Raw genomic sequence first — 23198 nt, 5'->3', positions numbered from 1 at the left:
ATTAAAGCCTGCCTTTTGCAAGAGATCAGCGGTTTTATGAGTTTAATTATCCCCGACTTCAAGGTGTCTAATTCAATTTCCAATGTAATGTTTTTAATGCTGTCATATTTTAAGTCTTGCAAAATGATATCTATTGGTGTCAATTTGTTGTTGAAATGTTCTGTATGGTTGTGTCTTAGAAGTTCAATGGGCTGCATGTTTAAAAGCTAAGTTGAGTTGAGTTCATATTTGTAAATAATGAATGAAAGTTGGTTATCAGCTCACATGACTGGCAGACAGGGCGACCGATCAGCGTCTCTGCCAGTGTCTTGTTCCACTAAACAAACTATAACTACTAACCGTGTGTGTGTGTGTGTGTGTGTGTGTGTGTGTGTGTGTGTGTGTGGTTGTGTGTGTGTGTGTGTGTGTGTGTGTGTGTGTGTGTGGTTGTGTGTGTGTGTGTGTGTGTGTGTGTGTGTGTGTGTGGTTGTGTGTGTGTGTGTGTGTGTGTGTGTGTGTGTGTGTGTGGTTGTGTGTGTGTGTGTGTGTGTGTGTGTGTGTGTGTGTGTGTAGCATAGTCTCAGTCAGTCTGTCTGGCTGATTTTCAACACAAAACTCAACCGCGCAACACACAAACATAGTGCAAGCTCAGCTCAACCACTGTATCCCTCTACTTTCACAGGAATTCCCCCCTATTTCAGCCCAGAGAAGCCTGCTTACAATGGTAAAATATGAACCCAGTGGCAGCGCAGAGCCACAAAAACACAGAACAAAACATGTACACTTTCCTAATTGCTTCAACAGGTTCACATGGTGATGCACTGAGTCTTGGCGAAATGTGTTGTGCTCTAAAACTACGAAAAAAAGTCCACTGAGATAACTCTTGAATGAAAGCTTAATGTATTTACAGTAATCAACAGCTAACATTAGCATTCAAACACTTCCTGTCATTACCATTAGCAAGAAATATGGAGTTGACCAGATGGAAAGTAAAACAGATAATGTTAGCTGAAAGTGCCTTTAAGCTAGCAGTCCTTGTCTCCCTTAGCTCAGAAGCATAAAACAATGCTAACAAAATTATATTGGCATCAGTGAAATTCCCTCTTTCTATCCAACTAAGTGTCCTTTAGCCACAGGAGGTAACCTTAGCATTGAATCCTTGCTGACATCAGTCTTTGCATGCTAACATTACAAATTACTAGGAATTTAATTCAGTGTAATATGTAGAATCAAACAGCAATTTTAGCAAGGACAAAGTTAATTCCTTAAGTTAGCAGTTGTCTTAGAGTAGCTAGCATGTTATATTTGCAAGGGTTTATAAAGTATTTGGGTGTTGAGCTTTGAAGTACAGCTCTAGTTTAAAATCCTTTGTGAAACTGATTTCAAAGATATACTTTTTCAATCTCCTTGACTTTCAAAAGAAGCTAAACCTCAATGATACCCAAAGGCAAGAAGCTGCAAAAAGTATGTGACACATACTTGGCATTTGATGCCATCTGATTCTCTTGAAAGTTTGGTACTCAGTATTAAGGACACATTTCAGTCCATGAAAGTACCATGTAATCTTTGATATATCTCTGACCCTTATCTCATTATGAAAAATTTACTTAAAAACTATCCAGGATGACTGTAATGGGCCAGGGGGTATCATGACGATGCCCTGATGCTTGGCATGAGCTGTGGTGATGGTTGCTCTGACCTGATAAGATCTCATTACAGGCTGGTGGGGAGTCCTGTCTGAAATCCACGCTCCAGATGGTCACTCGGAACCAATTAACACACCTCTCTGACTCACTCTCCCTAACTGACTCCCTCTGTCACTGTCATTCAAGTCCCCAAAGGAACAACATGCTAACACACGCAACAACAAACAACTTTCCATCCATGCTGACGGAAACAAACAAATGGAGCAGTTAGTGGTCATTAGCATTGTGTGTTTAATGATTAGATTAGGGGCCAGCAAATACACCAGTAATGAGTCTTTACCACTGCTCCCTCACCCGTCTGGAAGACTGGAGCTACTCTGCAGCCAAGACGACTCAGCGGGACCAGAAGCAGCAGAAAGGTTAATGTGCCCACTGAGATTAAAAGCAGGTTTTTGACACAGATGGCTTTGCCTGAGGTAAGAACACATTCCTAAATGCAGACAGTGTCTGCATGTTTATCAGTTTAAAAAAAAAAACTTAGATCTTCAAGTTTGATTCATTTGTTTACCTATACTGTAAGTCGAATAGGACTACTAAACTGGGTGAGTTTCTGCAGATGCTAAGAAACCTTTTTGAATCGATTAAAAAAAACAGATATAGAAAAGGATCAGGGATAGTCAGACAGATGAAGACAAGCTAAGGGTCCCTGGAGGACACCTAAACACACATTTTTGCACAAACTCACTGAAGGCTTGTGTTGGTACAGGAGAGCACCGCTGCAGGGCTTGGTGCTGCGCCCATGCTGGCTAAAAGATATCCATATCCTGTGGCACAGAGCTGGCATATAGCCCAGACCAAGAAGTATTTACCTTCCTTCTCTCTGCTATATCCCTCCTCTCTTCTCCTGGACTTTCCCCTCTTCATAACAAAACCAGCATGGATGCATGCATGGATCTACTTTATCTGACATTCACCCTCACCACTGTCAACATCACTTCGAAATGCATGAAAAATACTATAGTTATGACCTGCAACTCTTCCAAAACAATCAACAACTTGAATTAACATTTTGTCAACAACATTTCAACAGACAGTAAATAGAGGCAGTAAATAAGTGGGACGGTATGCAACAGCCCATAACAACGATTTAAACCAGGAGATTACTATTAAATTGGGTGTGTCTTAGACCAGTCGGCCATAAGGACATCCTTTCTCCATTTTTTCTCTCCATTTTTCTTCTCTTCTGGTCAATATCTAGAATCTTTTGAAGCTTGATCCAAATGCAATTGGACTGGACTGGACTGGACTGGACCCCAGTTGCATTTGGATCAAGCCTCAAATTACAATGACCTTTATGACTGAGAACCTACACAGCCAAAAATCTGAAATACATTGAAGAACAGCTGCAAGATGATAAGATTAGTTCACGATGATGTCAAAGCAAAAAAAAAAAACGGTATACATATAAATGTAAATGAGCACATATGGCTTGTAAAGCACAGACCTGAGATTGAATCATTTAAGCTCCCTGTATCATATCTGAAGGAGTATTAAAAAACAAACTCTGAGTTAGGCAGGGTTATTTGAAAATGTGTGTATGTGATTTTATGTGCGTTTGTTGTGCGTCTGTGTGCTTTTTGAAGAAACTTTTCTGGCTCTAATCTTAGTTTTTGGGCGACTGAGGGGCCTACAGGTGTAGCTGGATGAGTTTTGGGGTAAGTAAGTATAACATCCAAAATGCAAATAGCTCACGTATAGACAAAATCAATACTTTAGAGTAAATAAAAGCAATATTCATGAACACAAAGCCAGTTTAGAGGCATTATGTTTGCTATCAAGTTAGCCACATTCATTCGTGGAAAATTGACTTTGTGTTTAAGAAGATATATCTAGACAACCAGCCTGCAGGATCACACACACGTACATTTGTTTTACTTTGACACTATACCTATCAATACATGGTTTAAATGTGAGACAGATAAAGGCTTCAACTCACCAAACGCTGATGCTCAAAAACATCTACAGGGATACAGCTTCGGGGACTGCAGAGTTACACCTCTCCACTGTGCTGCACTGACTCACAGTGAAGAAGCTACAACAAAGTCTGCCGAGCTTCAAAACTGTCTCGTTGTACGGTTTAGTTCGCTCAGTCATAACCTCAACCAGACTTCTGATTCAGTCTGTTTTTATGAACACAAATGACTGGCATCAGAGAGAAGGCCATGTGGTGGAAACATGTTTACAGCGTTGCAGCCGCCTGACTATGAGGTGCAATGTCAGGGCAAAATAAAAGATCAGAGAGGTGAGTCTGAGTTTTAAGACATGGGTAAATATTTAGAAAGCATCCTTTTTACAGGCTTAACAAAAAGATATTGAGACTAAGAAATAGGAATATAGGGGTTAATATTGATTGAGAAAACAGATAGTAGAGGACGTTTCAGTGATCAAATGGGGCCTGGGCAGGGCAGGAAAGGTTATTTAAAGTCACAGCTAGAGCAACAGCTCCCCCTGGGGCACAGTTCTGAAAATACATAAGCCCTTATTAGATTTGACACAATTACTACCAAGAAACAGTGTTTTTTTTTCTTGGACGTCTTGTAATGAAGTAAGATATATACTCAGCTGCAAAAAAAAATTCAGAATGACAGATATTTCATGATACATTTGTCTTTAACAAACTATACTGGTAAAACTTCAACATAATCAGACTACCCAATTTCATGCTCGCAGGTTTACCAAGGACCTCCACATAAATTTCTCCTCTCACTCCTCCCTGTCTCCCACACTCACTCTGCTTTCACCTCAGCACTTTTATGTGTTTACCAACCTCCCTTTTAAAAACAGCCATTAAACACCCACCTTTGAGTAAGACCTTAATGCAGAGGGAAAAGAATTCGCCCTGTGATTCATTACTGGCTCTTGATCCTTTAACACCTCATAAGTGCTCACAACTTACTTTACACAAGCATGAACACAAGCATGAACACATGCGCTGGCCTGTGCCTCAAACACACATTCTTATCTTGTACGTGTGCTTGGTGCTCCTAGACGATTATTTTTCCATCCATGGATGCTAGCACAGCTGTCTTGGCAGGGGCAAACATGCATTTATTATGGATCGACTTTTTCTTGAATCGAAGGTAAGGGCTGGACATCATCTCTCTCTGCCAACCTGGACGGAGGCCCCCATTCAGAGACAAAAAGGAAGATAATGTCAGTGCAGTGCTGTGACTTGTGTGTCAGAAATCTCGATTGAAGTGGTTTAAATATCAGCAAAAATACAGTGATGCCAACAACAGACCATAACACGGACATGGCTGCATACACTGCCCAGTGAAAAAAAAACAAAAAAACTACAGGACACATGTTGCCAGAAGCCAAAAGCCTCAAACCAAAGCTGATGAGCATAACCACCATCCTGCTTACAGGAAATACTACTTTAACTACACCCTGTTTAAATTACAGCATACTTACAAAAACTGACCATGTTGAGTTGTTTCATAACAAAATGATACACTTACTGAATGAATGCTTTCCCTTGTTGACAATGTCTGGACAAACTTGACCGTCTAAAACACTGTAACTGCTACGCTAACAATAACGAAAGCTTTCTCTTTCGGCTCGCACTTTCCTACAAGAACATTTGTACCATTTCTCTCTTCATTAGTCCACAGCAGTATGTGGAAATGTAAGACAACCAAAGGGCTTCATGCATTAGATGTCAACCTCCTTCTCTCCCACTATAGACAATACACAAGGTGGACCTAGCCTCGTGCTTTAAGATTGAACCATGTGAAAGTGACTTTAACATGTATTCTTACTAATGGCCAGCAGGGGAATGCTCTACTTGTTGCAAAAAGAATAAGAACATTTTACTAATGAGTTTACGGTCCAAATCGCTTAGTTCAAGTCCTCTTTGTTACCACGTGTGGCTATATTCGTAAAATATTGTTCCATTTTGAGTAACTTGACAATAAAGCAGAGTATGTTTTGGGGAAAAGAATACCTTGAAAAGTAGCTACTTTGGTAGCCTCAGTCTCAACTAAATAAAAGAGGTAAAATGCACATCAACCCTGCTGTCCAAATATGGAAACATCTGGAACCAAAAGACCAAGATAGCATCTGTCAAAATGCCAAACTAGATACTTCAGAAGAAGGTTTTTAAAAACCAATGACTAACATAAGGACGGCTGCATCTGCTCCATTATACAGTCTATGTTTTATACTGGCTTGAATACCATAAATCTAAAACATTAAACAAAATGAGCTGTAGTGGCATAAGAGATATGTACAGCTGAGTCAAACATATCTTTTAAAATAAACATTAGCAAAGACTTGCTTGAATATGAGGTGTTATCAAGTACGTATTTAACATAAATCCTGACAAAAAAATTGGCACATTTTTCAATATTTTCCTTCCTACAATTCTTCATTAATAAATGTGTTACGTGCCAACCCTTGTTTTGAAAGAGGGACCCCCTCATAACAGTGCTCTACAGCGCCACAATTAATTACATCCACAATCGTCCTCCATATATCACCTGCCCTCGGTTTTGTAACATTAGACAGTGTAGGTGTGTGCACGGGACTGTGCATGTGTGTATGTCTGAGGTCTCTTACATGCTTCATGCTGGTGGTGATGTGATTTGTGACGCCTATGTGGTCGACCAGGGGGTTGGAGGAGGGGTTCGTGGAGGGTCGGGACTTCTTAGCAACAGATACTGAGTGTGAGAAAGTCCTGATGCCGAGTGCTCACTGCAGCTGATATGACTCCTGTGGGACTTACCCTCCACTGAGGTCATCCCCTCACTCTCCAACACTCGTACATCACTGCTGACATCACCAACACTGCACGCCAAGCCGTTTCCATGGGCAACACAAATAAGAAAAAGCATATGTGTGTGTGGACGCATGATGTTATGAGTGATCATGAAAATGTATAAGTGTAAGTGACACAGTATAGTCCATGAATCCTAAAATTTAACCATCCGTAAAAAATTTTTTATTAACTCTCTACCATAAAGCTGCTTGTGTTCTGTGTTTGAATTACAAATGTACACAACAAAACACATTCATAATTAAAAGCAAACATGAAATGGATAAAACCTGGAAATGTAGGCTGACAGTAAAGCAGATTAACCTCCAAGGTGCTAATCACTGTGTTTGATGTGTGTCTGTGTGTTGATATGTTACAGTACATGTGTGTACGCCTACGCCCTTTCCTTTCCTGTGCCCCCCCCTGCTGTGCCTGTCAATGCTTGGTATCCAGGGAAGAGGGGCGGCAGTGCCAGCAGTAATCACAGCTCTTTGTATCCACACACACACACACAGTCGCGTTATAATTCTGAATGTTCTTTTTTTTTCCATGAATAACCACTGTAATCCTCTCATACCAATATTATGTTTAACCTGTGCCACGCTCAAAACTGGGGTTTTGCAGGAGATTAATGCAGAAGCCATAGCTGGCCTGTTGACTTGTCACAGAATACTGAGAAGTAAACCACAGTCTGGTGGAATGGGGGTGGGGGTGATCCTGAAGAGAGCAATGATCTGTGATTACTGGATGTGTTATTACACGAGACCAAAAGCCCATTTGCATTAAACAAAAACCATCAACAACCTGTTTTGTTCAGTAAGTATTTACCACACTGCAATGCTGGACATCATCCATTTAAAAACATGCAACATATATCTTTAAAAAAGGTGTATGGATTTCACACATATAAAATATCCTTTGCAAAAGAAAAAAAAACAATTGTTTCAAACCCATCAAAAACAAAATAGCAGATAACAGGCAATGACAACACTATTTTAGGTGCCATTTGCACACCCACACACTCCACACATTTCTCTGCAAAAAAAAAATAACACCATCCCGCTCATTGTCGTCTGCAAAACGGAATTCAAGAACATTCGATTTGTCAGAAAAGTTTTCCCTGCCTGGAGAGGAAAGTCAAAGTTTACCTCCATGCTCATACTTTCACGTCTTGCCTTGGTTCCAAGACTCACATTTTGCGTGCAGTCCAGTTAAAAGAAGAGCATTATTTTGACAAGTTGCCTTTGGTTTACCATCTGGGTGAAGCTGAATGATTTATGTCCATCAGCTTGTTCTGACATATGAAATGTTTTGGATTGTTCATGTGCAGCTGGACCCCAAATATGTCTTAGCTTTGTCTAACAAGGGAATTCCTCTCTGTAATGGGAACCAACCGTACTTTACTGATTATGAGCCAAGAGGCAGAAATCACATGAAAGCTGGACATGGTTAACCTTCAGAGAGGATATTAATGGTACTGCAAGAACATAACAGCTGACAACAAAGACCTAACAAGTCTTGTACATGTCCATGTTCTGCACATATGATGAAGCACACGTCTGTATTTCTCAGTGTGAATGCCTTGAGTATTTTTTTTGTTGTTGCACTGATCAGAGCCTCTCATTTGTGCTGCAATGTGTCCTTGTTCAGTGCAGCCAGGAACTGACTTTGACAACTCTCCAATTCAAGGCAATGGAGATCTGTGTGTGTGTCAGTTTGAGAGGCATCGGCATGTGTGCTGAGATAAGAGCAGAAACATAAAAAGAGTGGGTCAGGGATCAAAACCAGAGACAGAGAAGCTTAAGGTGCTGCTCTCATCTCAGATTCATCCGTCTGGAAAGAAAGAAGGCGAGACGAATGACGAAAGTAAGAAGAAAGGAGAAAGATGGGAGGATCAGTAAATTCCAGCTGGAGTTTCAGCTTACATAGTGAGAAGCTGACATTGGTTATTTATATATATTAAGGCTTAATATAAGTAAATGTTACAAAGAAGAATCCCCTCCCCTTTTATGCAACTATGTGAATTTGTCCGATCACTGTTGTCTGATACTTCACTAGATTCACTTCTTTGCAAATTTTGTTGAAACAAGCCTCAAAATATTGCAAGTTAGTTAAAGATTTTTCATCAAAAGCTGCAGAAAAATGTGGCATTTTGAGGTCACAACAACCCGAAAAAAATGCCTGTTGAAATATCAGCACGACTCACAAATACCAAAACATGTTGCAACGTAAACTTTAAGTCATGAATGTGTCTGAATGCCAACAAAAAACATCCATATGCTTAACCCAACTTTAACTATTTACGTTTTATACTTCACATTATCATGCATGATGCACTTTTTGATTGACATCTTACAAACTGTTTATTGTAAAGGTCTAAATGACCTTTAGGCTTGTGTATGCTCACATGTATTTCCATTCATACATTCATGTTGTCCCTCAGTGGTGCTTTTGTTCTACATCTACTTTACAATGTTGTTGCTCATTGCTTTGACATCACTGCTGAGTGAACGTTATTACGCAGGCAAAACAAACTAGAGCTTTGTTACGAACAAGAACACATTTCACACCGCATTTGTTAGCATGCACACATTCTGTGAGGTACAGTGCCAAATGACACCATCTCATTGGCTGCAGGGCTCGATCTGCCCAGTGACATATACTGATGTAATGTAAGACATACTGACAGGGCTGATGTCACACCAGTAATAAGACTTCCATAGTACTGGGATGACCTGGTTTGAAATGGGGCAACTGTCTTGATGCATCACTTTTATGTTACTCTATGAAATGTTTTATATCGGACAACAGACTCGTATAAAAAAAATACAATATGCAAGACATTTGCAAAAGAAGTAACAGCTGACGTTGATGTCAGGTCACATTGAGACTGTAAACCAACTGGTTGACCAGTGCAGTAGTGACTTCAGACACACCCAAGCCACCTGCATTTTGTAACATCATCGCTGCTCTCCCATAAATCAAACATTCAAGCTTTTAAGAGCGAGAAATGAACTGAAAAGTAGCGGTATATAGCCCGACACAGAACAGCTGCACTGACAGAGGGAGACGACTGAAAAACACATGCACATATGGCAGAAAATGCAAAGTCAAATAATTCTTGGGAGGCCGAGGAGGAAATGAATGCTGGTGTTTTATCACTGTCCAATCACTGTCACCAAAGCAAACTCAAACGTGCTGCTGGAAAAACCGCAGGAGCAGATGTGAGAGAGACTTTTTACCCCTTTATATAAGAGCATCCATGCTGCAACGCTAATGATGTCAACACACACCTGTTGCCATGGCGCTTGGCCCTGCCCTGGTGCAGATAAACATGCACAGAAAGTGGTTGCCCAGCTTTGGCAGAACATTGCAACAGCAGCTGGCATCTGCAGTTTCGTCTGGCGGAGATAATGAAAAAGCATGGAGAAGTGAGTCCGAGCTATAGCCGAGTGATTCTCTTTTAAAAGTGGAGCTTTTCATTACGGGGCCTCGACTTCAGGGAGTCTCATCAGAGTCCGGCCACGGGCTGACACTCTCTGATGAGCTCAGGGCTGCAGGAAGAGTAAAGAGACTGACAGAGAACAGGAGTTGCTTTGACAGCTCCAGCCTTGAGCAAAAATTCCTGTTGAAAAGTTGAAACGCTTAGGCCAAAGCATCTCCACAGAAGAACTCTCTTTTTCTGAGCTAAATACCACCGCGGCATGAGAGTCAGTTTATTGTTAATAATGTTTGCTTCACTGCAATTATACTTAAACAGGTCTTAGTCTCTGCAAGGGTGTGGGTGCTTCCCATCTGTGTGTGTGTGTGCAGTATTCTTGTTTCCTCTCATACATCTGGCTTACAATGACTTTGTAAGGTTTGGTCTTCCTGGATTTAAGGAAGTCTATCAGAGTGAACTCTGGTCTTTGTAAACTCCCCTTCCTTACATTTATTTCCCCCCTCTCTCTCTCTGCTTCCCCCCCAAAAAAACATGCCTGCTTCCTCCCTCCATCCGCTCCCTTGTTCCTTGTCAGCTGGTGGGGAGATCCAGATGTGGAGGGGGACTTGGACAGGAAAGGGAGAGAAAAAGGGGGGAAAAAAAGAGTAAGAAAGGGGGGAGAGAGAGAGAGAGAGAGAGACAGAAAGAGAGAGAAATCCACATCCCCCTGACAGACAGACTTCATTGTCCAAGACCTTTTGGACAAGCCCTTGCACACATACACACAAACAATTCTGTGCACCAAACAATAGAGTCCCTCTAGACAACAAGGCCCGATTGTGTATGTGTGTATTCGTGTCTCTATTTGTGTGTGCTCATCATGGCGACAAAGCAAATCAATGAACAACCTCTTGCAGGAGATTTGGTGTTGATATTTTGCCAGCTTATTTACTAGGGGGGGGGGGGGGGGTGTCTTGGCCAGACGTGAGGCTGTTGTTCTCAACAATCGATAAGAACCTGAGCAAGTGATGGCTCAAGGTAGCAAGAGCGTCAGCGTCTTTACTTTCTCCTTCTTTCTCTCTGTCTTTGCTTTATTACCACATTTATAAGAATACGAGAGCAATGCTTTTTGTTTGATTGACACTCAGTCATCAAATGGAAGAGGGCAGACAGGCAATGGAAGAGAATGACTTCAGCACAATGGCAAACACATGTACACTACACACACCCACACACAGCATGGAGCCATGTGTATAACGTTAATAGAGTGAGTCAGCAAAAAGAGAGTCAGTCAGTCAGAAACAAGGCGAGAGTTGGAAACTTTCTCACTGCCAGTGTTACAACTTTTTCTGTAGCCTACAAAAGATTCTCTCAGCTCTTGTTACAGCCCGGCAACATCACTCGTTTCAAAACTCCATATTTACAAGAGCAAGGGACTAAAATGAAGAAAAATCTGTTTCAGAACAAACAAATGACTGAGACAATTCTTCTTCCCTCCTGACAAAAGCCCACCAAAAGCAAGTTTGTACTCACCGCGAGGCAGCTCAAAACTTTCCTGTAAGTCAGTCTTTTCCAGCAGCGCCAACACAAACTAAACTCTCTGAGAATGGGAGCAACAAGTAGTGTACAGTGGAGAACAATGCATGTCCGCCAGAGCGTAAGCAGCGGAGACACAGAGAGGGCCAGTCATCGGGCTGCTGCTCACATGGGACGAGGAGGGGAGAGGAGGGGAAGGAAAGGAAAGGAATCGAGAGGAGAGGAGGGAGGGTGAACTAGAGGAGAGGCTACAGTAACGAGGGAGGGATTTTATCCTTTTCGCTCAACATGTCTTGCTCTTTTTCTCCCATCTTTCAGCACACACAAGCACACATTTCAAGCTGGTTTCAAAACTCACTTTCCTTTTGCCGTACAATTTCTTGTCTCTTTTGTTTTGCACCTCTTTTTTTTTTCTTCTTCTTACTCCCATGAGTTTAAAAGGTTCAGTTTGTAAAAGACAAACCAAAGTGGTATAAATGTGTAAAAAACAGATCAAAGATAAACTATAGCCTCAAACATAAGATACCAGATAAACTGTAAACAAATAAACACAAGATAGATAAAGCATTCAAAAGTAAAGCACCAGATAAAATACACCAAGGGGGAAAAAAAGAGGCACAAACACACAACGGAGATGTTTAGTCACTTACACAAACTGACCCAGCTGGCTGCAAGAGGCAGCACAATCTCCTATTGACTCATTTGTCTGCAACAGTCTTACATGCAATCATAGCAACAGAGCAGAAAATTACAGGCCTACTCAGGTTTTGGATCTCTCTCTGATGTCACCCGTTTTTTTTTCTGCCTTTTCGCTCAAAGGCCCTAATTCACCAGTGGCCCAGATACCACACTGAACCGGGGATAAAAAAAAAAAAAAAAAGGAAGAAAAACAAGAAACGAGTCAGAGAGAAAGAGTAACCTGATACAGCTAAAAGCAACAATTATTTGAATGAGTCACTCAGCAGTGAGGTTTGGAGGTTTTTTCGTTTTTTTGGATGTTAAATCAGGAGAAGAAGAAGAAGAAGAAGAAGAAGAAGAGCGGGGAAAAGCATCCCATTTTGGAACCCTGCTTCTTCTGAAGACTCCCTGAGGTCATGGGAGAGGAGGAGAAAGGAGACATGAGTGGGGAAAAGGGAAAATAAGCACTAGAGGGGAATGGAGGGGCAAGTAAGTACGGACATAGGCTTAGAGAGGAAACTTCTTCCACCCTCCAGGATACAGGGAGTCAGTCTTGCTGACAGAACCTAAAAAACATTGGGTACAGCATTCTGCCAGACTCGTGGGTGACGGTGAGCAGACACTGACAAACTGTGGCAAATAGGAAACAGATCATTGACATTACACATGGGACAAAAACCATGAGAAACTCAACATGATGTGCAGACTCAGTTTGAACTTAAGTACAAATTGGCAAGACTTGATTTGGGTTTTCTTCTAATTTCCATTGAAGCCAGAGACTGTTGCAGATTACAAAACTTAAAGACAAAATGCATACTTTTATGGCCATATTTTAGGTATGTTTTCTCATTTCATTGGCAAAACGTATATTTGCTGCAACTGTGGCTTACAAATTGCAGGAAAAAGGAAATCACTTAGATTACCTAGACCTTCATAGGAATAAGCAGAGTAACGTTTTGTCAGCTACAGGTAGCAAAACCAGGTTGAATGCAAACACTCGATCTATTTTATCAAACAATGAAGTCAAAGTCTGTATACAATGATTACAAAATGACTTGATCCAAAATGCAACCATAGCCCAAATAAAAGCACATAGAAGAATAATATGCACCGCTAAGGGTAACCCGTGCCTGATTAGAAAAACAAGCCTTGCACCAATGACAAAACACCTTGATGCAAATGAAGTTCTGATTAAACCTATTTGCATGGCACAAGAAATTACAAGATCATTTTACATACAAAACTAAACAGAGTCGTTTTTATGGTGATTACAGTACTGGTACCAATAATAGCACCAACACCAGTATCCGTAGGTGATACCAGTACCAATAGAGTATCTACAGTATATTGAACTCCCACAAGCCCTGGAATAGATTATGTGTTACATACAAGTGTGGATTCACCAATCAGGTGAATTATCATGTGAAGTCATCTAACAACGATATACGTGCTAGCAGAGAGAGTAATATCATTCAAAGCTGCCATGATGTGAGATTTTTTTGATTAACTGGTATGATTATGATACTTGGTATTGGCAGAGTCTTGGTATCAGAATCTATTTTGGTAAAATTAGTGGTATCAGAACATCTGTAGGTTAACATATCTCTGCTGTAAGATGCTATAAGGGCTACATGTAGCAGTGTTGAGGATGTATAGTTTGCAGTGTATTGAGATGCTTCTCTTAAAAAGCGTTGTCCTATAGCATAAACACATGTGATTTCAGCCCAGTGACCCTCAGCCCAACCTGTTTAACTCTTCTATAAACTAATGAGTTGACCTGCATCCTGTTTAGATCTGCCGTCACAACATTTAGAGAAGGAAGTATCGAAAGAAAGGTTTATCTAAACACACAGTGAAGGAGTTACAAAAAAAAAAAAAAAAAACGCCTAAGGAGACTCTCAAGGATGTGCAATGTGGCCAAAATATACAAACAGGCAGTATTCGGGTGTGTGTATGCACACATACTGATGAGGGAAGGGCAGAGAAAATGTGGTCAGCATTCTTTTCTCAAGTGACTGGAGAGGACGTATCCTGTGTATGAAGAAGAATATGTGTGTCTGCAGCCACTGATTGAAGAAGTCTCTGATTCTCCCTGTTAGAACATCTGGTCAGATATGTCAGTTGTAATTATGTTTGACTTTTCAAATTAGAAGAGCATTTATTACTGTAAATGAAACCCTCCAGCATTTACACATTATCTTATATAAACAGGAGTCAATTAAATGTCATTGAACCCAGACATACTAAAAGGCTAGATACAAAGAGTGTAGGCAGCCTGTTCTCAGGCCAACTGCCGCAGCTTGGACATTCGCCCAAGGCGTCAAAATGTGACACTAAAGGCAAAGATGAAAGTCCAACCAAGATGGAGGTCCAGTGCAATCGATGGTTCAAAGAAACAAAAGTCTTTCAGCTGGTGCAACACGGCTCAATTCCCTGGGAAGACGACTCTTTTTAAGATATGGAATGTATATCGATTACAAAACAAATGTATGTTAAGAAAGTCATGTGACCTCAGTGCTTACTAAAACCAAAACCATGACCTTTCCCGTAAACCAAGCAATACGTTTTGGTGCCTCATTTCAGTGTCTAAACCTTAAAAAACTGTATAAGGGTTTCAAACAGTTAAACACATGTTAATTAATGTTGCACATCAAAAAGTCATAAGAAATTAAATGTCTCTCAGAAACCTTCATTTGAAAGTCTTACTGGATATTGATGACTGATCGCAGCCAACTTATCTCCACTTAAAAATAAACATCTAAACTAAAGTTTTAAAGTTATTGTTGCTAACTTGACCACAGAACCCTGGAAATTCAAATGAGTAAATACATAAACAGACAACTTTGACCTGTTGGTAACTTTACACAAAAAGCAGTGGGCTATAATTTCTGTCAATACATAAAGAGGCAGACACATGAAACGTTTATCACAGTCATCTATGTAGTAAGGTGATTTCTGTATGGCAGGTAAAGAAACATCAATGTCAATCTACTGGTGGAGGCCAATAATGCCGCTGAAATGGTTTTCCATGCATGATTCCAACCCCCTCATAAGAAGGGATGATAGTAACCAAGACAGCTACATGTACAGTCTACTTTGTATAACTATGGCTTAAAATGTTCTTTAACAATTGATTCTAAAGACAAGAGCTTTTTCTACAAGTCACAATACCTCACCTCACAAAATACGTTGTTCTCTGTCATTACATCATTGCAGTACTGTGTTACGTTAGATAATTAAGCTTTTATAGTGCACATAATATCTCATGTGAATCTTTTTGTTGTTGTTCTGCTATACAGCTCTCTTGTTCTCGCTTTTAATACACAAACACACACACTAACACACAAAGGGCTTCTGAGAAAAAACTCATCAAAAGCCTCAGAATCAATTAGCAGAATGTAAATAGGCCATTCAATTACTTTTAGCGCTGAGCACCGTCCTTGTTCCTCCTGAGGCAAACAATCAAGCCGGAGACACAAATTAACACCGAACAAGAGTACTTGTCTAAAGTCTGATCACACACTCACCACAGACTGGAGCACCAGGGCAGGGAGTGTGCGTGCATGAGAGTGTGGGTGTATGTTCTGCCAACAATCCTTTTTATCCGATGTGCCCAAAAAAATGTTTTCTCTCTCTTTTCGTTGTTTTTTTTGGGGGGGGGATGATAAAGTGATGGACACATGTTATTTGTGAGACAAAGTACTCGCACCATAGTACTGCACTTCCCATATCACGAGTCCATTTTTAACAACCCTCTCAGACCCTCCCAGTGTAAGATGACAGGCCAGCCAGCTTATTTAGCGACCACAGACTGTTTCAGAATACTGATATAGATATATTCAAAAAAGCTGTCCTCAACCATACGCACATGGGACAAGTCTCCCTTCACCATCTGCTAGCTGAGAGTGTGTAATGACTCTGAACCCAGAGAAAAGGAGAGAGATACTGTAGAGGACATGGGGAGCTCCAGAGCTTTTCAGAGACAAAAAAAGAGAAAGAATATCACACTAAATTCTGTCTAAATGCCTATGCACACGCACACCTGCCAGAGTTTGTTCATAAATGCATCAAAGGATTTTTTTTTTTTTTGACAGCTAAACCGCGCCTGACAAAATTCAAAAGCATTCATGAATTTTAAGCAAGTGTCGGCTAAGGAACTTAGCAGCAGCAGCATCACATTTAAAGCAATTTATATGCAAATGTGTAACAAGTGGCAGCACACAGAAGGACTGGAGAAGAATTAGTGCTCGCTCATTGACTTAACTGACCTGCTACACTAATATGGACTCCCATTAATGAGCTAGCAGACACAAACACACATCCCTCATGTATAGGACGAGAGCAAACAAAACACTTAATGACATTGTTTTTGTTATATTTCATTTTTTTCCTGCTTGGTCAAAGAGGTGATCTCATTGACCCCATTGAAATATTTTAAGCATCAAACCACTAGATGGCAGTATACATCTGGTATTACCTACACACACATAAACACACACACACACATACTACACTGGTTGGCATGCCAGAATGGGGAGTGAACGTGATGAAAGACCACAGTAGAAAGCAGACAACCAGACTCAACCGCAGAACACGTAGGCTTGAGGGTTAGACACAAACAGTCCAAGGCTTTTTTTCCCTCTCACACTCTATCACTACACACACCACAATGATAAAGTTCACATCTCCAAAAGCCTGAGCCGACATGCATGTGACCATAAAAAAAGCAGAGGCTATTTTTTGCCCATCAAGGCCAGTAGATCAGCCTGGTGGTTGTTCTTCTTCTTCTTCTTGAGTGGCATCAGAGAGCTTGGCTATAAAAATGAAATGCACAACCACTCTGCTTTCCATATTGGTATCAGCGCTGCAGGCAGCGTGGGGGGGGGGGGGGGCTGCTTGTGTGTTGATGAAGAGAGACAGGCGAGCTGGAGGAAGCAGTACTCCATTAGATTAAGCCTGGAGGGTCGAGGAGCCACAGCGCCATGGGCACACAGCGTCAAGTGGTACAGAACTTTTCTATCACGCAGCAGAGGTTTGAATCATTTCTCGACAAAGGTTACGAGTCGCTTTTGGGGAGTTCAAAGCCAACTTGTATGGAGAGATTTAATCATTACGTCATTGCTTTTCCCTTCCTTGTATTATATCACACAGGAGGAAAACACTGGATATATATCGCATGTGGTACTTCTTTTATATAAGCAGTATTAGCTCAATTTAGCTAATGCTAATACTGCGTTATAAGGTTTAGAAACAATTGAGCTAACTCAGCTAATTGCTTGCAGCTAAATAAAGGCATGTTTGTTGGTCTGTGGGTATCTACAAAAACAAATTCTTAAATTTCCTCAAAACCTTACAATCTAATTTAATTCGGGACACCAAAACCATGAATTCCAGACTATTATGTGTACTGAGGGTTAGCATGGATGTACTAGGTACTCTTTTTATAACTTATACTTTGGATCCATTACAATTTCAAGTTTTTTTTGCCATTCAGCCTTGGTCTTTCAGAGACAAACCTTTTTTATGATGGTAAGAGTTCTGAATTCACCCTTGGCAATGTCACCAGTTTCACCTCATAAACCAGGCGATTTAAGGGCACTCTCATCTACAGTAAATCACAGGACTCTTCCATTCATGTGTACTCTATGCTATAAATCTTCATTGCAGTAATCCTCCTTCTTTTTCTGTTGTCTCTCACTCTACCTCGCCGCTCAAATCACAGGTCTGGGGCCAACCAGCAGAACCAGCAGCAGTTGAAATTCAGTAGGAGAGCTGATGATTGCCTGTGATTACAGTCGGCATCCTCTCCTCCCCCGGACCATCTCCTCTGGGCTCATCTGGCCTGGCCTGGCAGAGTTAACGCTCTCCACACTGTAGAGTCATTAACTAGAGAGAGAGCGAGCGAGGAAAGGCTCACTTGGGGGAGGCACTGACACGTTTCCTTCACCTTGACATTGCCTGGAGGTTACACCATTCATTCGGCAGTATAGAGTACAGCTCTGGGAGGTGAGAGTCATGTGAATCAAGGGGGGGGGGGGGGGGGGGGTTTCTGATACATAAAGGGTCTCTCTGTGTGAGGTAGTCTTATTCCCCGGGCACTTGATGCTCCGTGCGCTCTGAACTGTTGGAATGTGTGTCGATGAAAGACGTCTGGGGGTATCTGTGTGTGTGAAAGACGAAGAGGGAGGCTGCAAATCTATGTGGATTTATGAGTCGATATGTGCACATGAGTGAGCGTGGTCAGTTTACAGAAAAAGTGTGGAAAGTGTGAGTATTGGCAGCTAAGACACACACTTGTCTAAGCCTTACCTCGTGTCCTTACACACCTGACTATTGTTTATTTGAGCATTCACACATGTTAGATATAGCTGTTCACCATTGTCTGTCAAACACTGACTGCCAGCTGAATAGCAGCCTTCCAGGATTGTGCAGACTTTTTCTGTGATTGATGCTGCAAAAATTGCTTGTTTTTGTAACGCAAATTGTGATGGTTTGCAGATTATATCTGGCATGTAACACACTAATCCTCGACTGTAAGCAGCTGAAACAAATGTTATTTTAAAAAGTCGTCCATTTGGTTAGACGTGCTGTTTGTCCTCTAACTGTGTCAACATGCCCAATAAAATGTACAATTTTATCAAATCAAAACAGATGACTTATAATAACAATTCCCACGTTCAGTGTGAATTAATAAAGAAATTAAAGAAAACTTCACACTAGGTTGTAAACATGTTTCTTCCTGCTTTTGAATCGGGCTTTCCAATGTGGGACCAAATGGCCTCAAGTGGACATGGGAGGTACCTATGTTTTTTGCACTTCTACATTGGCTTCATTCTTTAACATTGGTTGGTGAGAAAAGTAAGAAATGTCCTTGAGTCATGAGGTATTAGAGATTTATATGTAAGACAATGATATGGAATTCATTATATCGGGTATAAGAGCCTGCTGGGAGTGATTTGCTAGTCACTTGTAGCCTCGCTCTACAGTTGTTTTAACAGCCTGTCAGTCAAAATATCAAGGGATGATCGACAGCTGCCTGTGGCTCTAGTAGACGTGTCGGCGGAATTAACCCCTTGCTGCCCTCAATGAGGCTTGCAATCCTCCAACCTCTCTCCCCATCCATCCATCCCTCCCTCCCTCCATCCCTCCCTCCCTCTCTCCCTCGGGGGTGTTTAGGTAGGGTAATATAGAGCTGCCATCGTGAGCGGCTGGTCCTGACGTGTGCTTTACCTCGGCTCTCTCTCGGGGATTGGAAGCCAGCCAGCCATGTGTAATTAAAAGTGCATAAAGACAGATCAAGCTCTCTGCCGCTCTTTGTATTCAAGAAAGCCTCCGGGCTGAATTCAGCCTGTGTCCTGCTCCGTCAAGCTCCAGAGAACTCATTTATTAAAACGCTCAATACCTTTATCTTTGATCGTGATGAGCATAATGAAAAATTGACATTTCTCTACAGGATTTAGACAATGTTTTGTCTAAAGTTTTTTTTAAGATTCATTAATATTACCTTCAAATATTTTCATTGTAGGCTGAAATTGATTTATTACATGTTTAGATGTATTCTAATAATCATTTTTAAATAAGCATTTATTTGTTTTAATGTAAAAACAAACAAACAAATAAAATAAGGGGAATGTAGACTTGTTTGCTCTTATCCTTATTTATTTATTTATACTCCTTCTACTGAATGTTACATCTGGAAGGGGGATTCCCTGACCCTGCCTAAAGTTTACTCAGCAGTTGTAGGTCAAATTGAGTCTGGTACGCAGTCTTTCTCTCAATTTTTTGCAGGTTTCAATTTCAATTCCACAGCTTTTCATCTTGTGGGACTATTGTGGCCGAGCAGGCCGTACAAAATCGAGCCTGTCAGGTCACAATTCATCACTCAGTCACTTCAGTGACTCACTTTGCACGGCTATTTCTCCTCACCTGTGCCTGTTTCTTGTCCTTTGATAAATCCAAAAGGTTGTAGTCGAGCACATGTGTGAAACCTGAGTCCTTTCAATTCCAAACTACAAATATTGCATTCAGAATCCATCTTTCTCTTTGTTTTACAACATGACTAATCAATTTCTCTAATTGAAAGTGGATGTGTAAAACCGCTTTGCAAAAAAAGTCATCTAAATGTTGCTACCAGTAGACATATATTTAATTTCCAAGGGCTGCCATGTAACTAAATTAACATTGTACTGTTCAAGGTTGTGCGGAATTCTGATGAACCAAAAAAACGCTCCCACTCTGGTTCATTTGGCACTCATGCTGTATGCAAAGACGCGACGAATGCATCTTGGCATGCCGCGCAGATCCCTTTGCCAGTCAGTGATTGTGCTATAATCTTAGCTTGCCTCTGTCTCAAATTAGTAATTTAGGTACTCTTCACGTGAGCCGAGGAGGCATGCTGTTTTATCTACCGAACCCTTTTCATATCAGAAGGGGTAAAATGAGAGTTCAAAACTTCAATTCTCACCTCCTCTGACAGGCTGTATTCTTGTCATAAATCAGATTATTTTACACCCATGGTGAGCAAACGTCAAAGTGATCAACAATTCTCCGGCAGCTGCTGGAAGAAATACGGGGAGGAGCAGGAGACGATCAAACTGCTGCGGAGTGACTACATAGAAGAAGGATGTAAGAGGTAAGATGGAGTTCATCTTTGAACCGTTGCTGACTTTGGTTGTAAAATTCTCCTCCAATGTTGGCAGTGATTTACATGAACTATCTGTACCCTCAAGGCTTTCCCAGCAAAGAGAGTGCACAGGCTGAGAGAAAAAGAAGTGTATTAAATAACCAGAGTTAGACCACAGTTAATGATGTGTTGTATATTTTGCAGGCTCTGTGATTGGACATTAGTAGAGTCTCTGCATTTGGAAGGTATGGTGGTTTAGGCTGCAGTGGAACGTAGCGATGATGGTTGTTGAGGTTTATTTTGGGGTGGCTGACATTTTGTTTTCTGCCAATGGACTGAAACTCAATTGATGGGAAAAAATACAAAGAAATGACTCCAAAAGGTTCCTGGAAAACTATTGATTCCTCATGTTTTATGGTTTGAACTTACATAATGAATTGTGGTTAATATAAATGCAGCAGTTGAAATGATTGTGGGGAAAGAGCCTCGCATTAAGTCATTCAGTTGGTAGCTGTTTTTCGAAAAAGGAGCCTTCAGGAGATAAATAAGAATTTATAAATGGCTGTTTGTCTCACTAGCTGCAAATGGCTTTCTATTTTTCAAAACAAAATCGAAGGATATCAACCCAAGGATGTGTAATCAATGTATATTTATGAGTGTAATGTGATAGCCATTTAAGATAATCAATATTTACCGCTTCACTGATAACCAAGGCTGCATGTTTATGGCAGCTAAGCCATGCCCTTGAGGCTCTATTGGGAGGTTTGTGTCCTCATACATCACCGCACATGCACAGACTTGCGTATATGCAGCCTAAACACACCTACACACACTACGTGTGATAGTCCCAGCAGGTCAGAGACCCCATTACCGCGACAGGTTCCAATCTTGTCCAATTGTGGCCAGCATGGGCTCACAGACAAAGACAAGGCATGGGGTTACACTCACAGAACATGGGAATTAAGGATTCAGGACTGCAGAGGGAGGATTGGAAAGAAAAGGGGGAGAGATTTGTGTTTTATGAGTGTGAAGAGGGTTTGCTTGAAGATATGTGATGCGGCAAATAGTGTGAGCTGGTGGATCTTTATTTACACACACCTACACACACAGAAGAAGCATTGAGGTGCAGGTTTTCTAGAGGAGAGAGTACTTTCACTAGTGACAAAGTAAGTTCTGCCGGAGAAAATGTACAGCAGTGTGTGTCTGAACGTTCTATGTGTGAGCATGAAGCTTTTTAATTAACATAACACCAAATCTTAACAAACGTGGTCTCATCACACGGTAAACAGACGTGCCCAAGTGCTCATCAGCACTCCCATTTACATACCACCGGAGTAGACGCGGGAGCAATTTGGGTTTTTCAGTGTCTTACCCACGGACACTTCATCTTGTGACTGCAGGAGCTGGGGATCCGACCCCAAACCTTCTGGTTTGAGAGACGACGAACTCTACCAATGAGACTCAACCGCCATGTAGAAAGGTCTACACCGTACTCTGTGGAATATTATTCTCAGGGACCCAACTTTAATAAAACATGAGCAACCACTTGGCAACAGTGACAGGAAACATTTCATTTGGAGAGGCAGAATTCTCAAGCAGAACCAGCCACATACTGTAGGGTGAACGGCCATCAAAGAAGCCTTGAAAGTGGAATAAAAAGGGAGACAGAATGAGAGAAAAGAATGGAGACAGTCAAACAAAAAGACAGAGACAGACAGACATAGACACAAGAGATAATAAAATCTATTAGTAGCAATGTCAACCTCACCCTCAGCTGTTGATTATAAGCCATCTTTGAAAATCACCAATGAATTACCTTTTTTCTAAAAAAGGAATGAGGCCTTGTGGGCGAAACTGCATTGTATTAGTGTAATTACACGCAACCCTGGGGGCCCTGAAAAGGCTTTGCTGTCAGCTGGCCTCTCTGTGAAATATGGACACCTATCCTGAGCCCTTCTCCTCTCTCGCTCCATCTCAGTTCCCCTTGGCTGCCTTTAATTACAGATAGAAGGATAATGGAACAGCAGCAGGTCTGACCTGCCAGGAAAGGTGGAAATAAGAGCGACCAGTGGTGGTCAAAGGAGCCAGTAGGGTGTGGGGACTAGAAATAACCCTTTTCCTGGTGAGCAAGTATGGGCAGTCTGGGCACAGTGCATGTTGTGTACCCCCCTACCCACTATAGAGACTTATCAAAAAATGATTGATTGCTGTGTCTTTGGAAGAGATGGATGCATGCTGCGGACCCCGTGGGCAAGGTAACAAAAACAATGCACAATGTTTTTCACTGCTAGCAAAGCCTGGCAAATTTTGTGAGAGGACTTTAGGTAAATGCGAGGCTGAAAATGAATCAACACCAGACGTCACAAATTTGGACGTTTCATGTTACAGTATCACTTTTCATTTTGTTTGCAGTCACACACTGAACTGCTATTCTGCACTTTTTGCAGCCAATGTTTCAGATACATTCTAAAAATATGGAAATTTCATAGCAAAGGCCGT

The 23198-nt window shown here is 41.2% G+C and overlaps 1 protein-coding gene across 4 annotated transcripts in view; it reads right to left on the bottom strand.

Moving 5' to 3' along the window:
* The window catches only part of sash1a (SAM and SH3 domain containing 1a), a 168475-nt gene that overhangs the window by 63369 nt on the left and 81908 nt on the right, over positions 1-23198 (bottom strand). The window contains exon 1 of one of the 4 annotated variants that reach the window (XM_065963717.1): positions 11396-11551. The exons of the other annotated variants lie outside the window; for them this stretch is intronic. The gene's annotated coding sequence lies outside the window, so the exon portion shown is untranslated. Of the gene's footprint in view, positions 1-11395; positions 11552-23198 lie in introns of those variants that run through there. 4 annotated transcript variants of the gene reach the window in all.

This window comes from Labrus bergylta, chromosome 15 (assembly GCF_963930695.1).
Source record: "Labrus bergylta chromosome 15, fLabBer1.1, whole genome shotgun sequence".
NCBI classification, from domain to species: domain Eukaryota; kingdom Metazoa; phylum Chordata; class Actinopteri; order Labriformes; family Labridae; genus Labrus; species Labrus bergylta.
This window is presented reverse-complemented; position numbering and strand designations above follow the sequence as displayed.